This window comes from Mobula birostris, chromosome 11 (assembly GCF_030028105.1).
Source record: "Mobula birostris isolate sMobBir1 chromosome 11, sMobBir1.hap1, whole genome shotgun sequence".
Taxonomy (NCBI): Eukaryota; Metazoa; Chordata; class Chondrichthyes; order Myliobatiformes; family Myliobatidae; genus Mobula; species Mobula birostris.
In genome coordinates, this window is record NC_092380.1 from 15,997,422 (window position 1) to 16,000,162 (window position 2,741).

Below are 2,741 nucleotides of genomic sequence, written 5' to 3' on the forward strand. Positions count from 1 at the left end.
TCCTTGCACACCACCACCCATCTCCCAAATACCAGGATCCAATCCATGATGTCCCAGTTCCCATAACCAACCAGCATTAGCCGTGCAAACCAAGGAAAGGCACATTGAGCTTGAAAGATCTGTTGTACACAACACATCTAACAGCAGCAGACCCTCACAGAAAACACATTTCCAATTGTGCACCATGTATTTAACACTGGACAATTTCCAGCTCTAGTGTTCCACTTTGTCTTGTTCACTTTTCACCCTTCTTACCATTGCATTCCAAAAGTTTTGACCTTTTCCAACTGCGAAACTGATAATGTTGCTAAACTCCATATTCAATTGCCGAATGAGCATTCCACCAGATTCAAGAAACTTGGCAAAGGATTTCTCAAAGCATAATCGTGGAACTCCTTGTTCTCTTTTTTGTCTTTCTGCCCTCTGTATCCAATCTTTGCCAATGCACCTCCTTAAGATGCATTCAAATGAAGTGGATATAAAATATGATCAAGATCCTGAAAGTTGTGAATGTTCTGAATCCAGCCTAAAGGACTGATGCAACATTTAGCCTCCCTAGACTGTAACAGCTCTCTATAATCAATGTTAGACAACAAATTAGTTATTATAAATCATTTCTTTACACTACATTGAATGGCAAGTTAAAATTAAAACTTTAAGTTCTGGAAATAGCAAATCAGGCTATGTCTGTGGGAAGAGAAATAGAATTAACATTTCAAGTGGAAGGCACGTCAACAAAATTGAGAAGGAGAAAAGAAACTTGCAAGGATGCTGAGGGAGGAAGGGGGGATATTTACCCCTGGTTTTACTCTGTCAGACATCTCCCCTCCCCAATCCTCCCTGCAGCTTATCAAGATTTTGTCTCCTTCCCAGATCTGACGAAGGGTCTTTCATCTGAAATGTTTACTGTTGCTCTTCCCACAGATGCAGTCTGGCCTGCTGAATATTGCCAGCATTTTTTTGTTTTTATTCTGATTTGCAAATGGGAAGTACAAACCTTCCTTCTGGGACAGAAGATTACACCCCCGTTTACTAAAGTAGCATAGTGGTTAGCATGGCACTGTTACAGTTCAGGGAGTTGGAATTCGGAGCTCAATTCCAGTGTCTTCTCTAAGTAAGTTTGTACGTTCCTTCCCACGTGGGCATGGGTTTCCTCCCGTGATGCAAAAACATACTAGTTGGTAGGTTAATTGATCACTGTAAATTGTCCCGTGATCAGGCACGGGTTAAATCAGTGGGCTGCAGGGCTGGAAGAGCCTGTTCCATGCTGTATCGCAAAAATAAATTTTTAAAAAATACTAGTGTTATAATTTAAGATGTCCTAGTGCACTTAGCTGCCAATTCAGTATTTTTAAAACATGATCTCCATTGTAATTTGGAAAACAGAAGCCAACAAGGTTCCACAAAAATCATCAAGATAACAATATACATAAAAGTTGCTGGTGAACGCAGCAGGCCAGGCAGCATCTCTAGGAAGCGGTACAGTCGACATTTCAGGCCGAGACCCTTCGTCAGGCCTGAAACGTTGACTGCACCTCTTCCTAGAAATGCTGCCTGGCCTGCTGCGTTCACCAGCAATTTTTATGTGTGTTGCTTGAATTTCCAGCATCTGCAGAATTCCTGTTGTTTGTGAAGATAACAATATGATAATTCTCTTTTTTTTTTTGAAAAAATGTGATTTTGAAGGATAAATGTTGGCCAGGAACATCCCTACTCTTTAAGCTGTGCCAGGGGATCTTCTATCACTGAGAGGACAGGAGCCTCGGCTTCACATCCAACACAAAAGACTGCAGAGCACTCCTTAATTAACACAGTAGTCAGTCTGAAGTATGCTCCCTAGCCAACAGTGCTCTGGAAGCTCACTTGAAAACAAACACAAGTACTCCATAGCGACTCTTGCCAGTAAAACAAAAGTCTTCAGGTAGGTGCTTAGCCTTGACCATCAGCTTTGATATTAATAATTCAAAGCACTGAATTGCTTTTGGGAATTCTGAGGGAAATCCCATCTACAAAGGAGAACTGCAGGGACTTCCCAAACTGAGACAGATATGTTTGTACAATATCATACAACTTCTGACAGCAAGAATACATGCTTTTTGTTAAGAAATCAGTAGCAATCATAGCAGGACATGGTGATGCATTGTGTGAAGTGCAAGGATTATACACTCCTATCATTTTGCAAAACTCCACCTTCTAGAAGACAATTCCACATGATTTTGCTCTGCAAAATACGTACAAATGTTGGCAACTCCTGTAGCTGATTCCGTGCTGAATGTAATCCCATAGGTTGTCCAATGCTGCAACGCACGTTGTTGAAATAGTTGCAAATGGATCAAGTTCCTTCAAACAACAGATCAATTATTGGGTGCAGAATGGAGAAAGCAGCTGAAGAGAGTTGACGCCTTACAGCTGTTCAGTTCTGAAGCTTCAAGGTTGCCCCAGAAAACACCAGCAACACCAGTACATTAACTATTGTGAGAACACGGCAAACCTTTGAAGATCCAGTGTTGCTGACTAGAGAATAAAAATATTTCACAAAATGTAAAAAAATATAGTTTGAAAGAATGGATTCAGTCAGGTTAAAAAAAACAATATAACCTGTACATTCAGCATCAGGCCAAAGATGCAACACTAAATTCTTAAGCTGGAACAAATCAGAAACCAATTCCCCACGTATCAACACAGTAATGGACTCTCAGGTTTAACTGGCACCTTCACAAGTGAGCTTAAAGAAGACATAG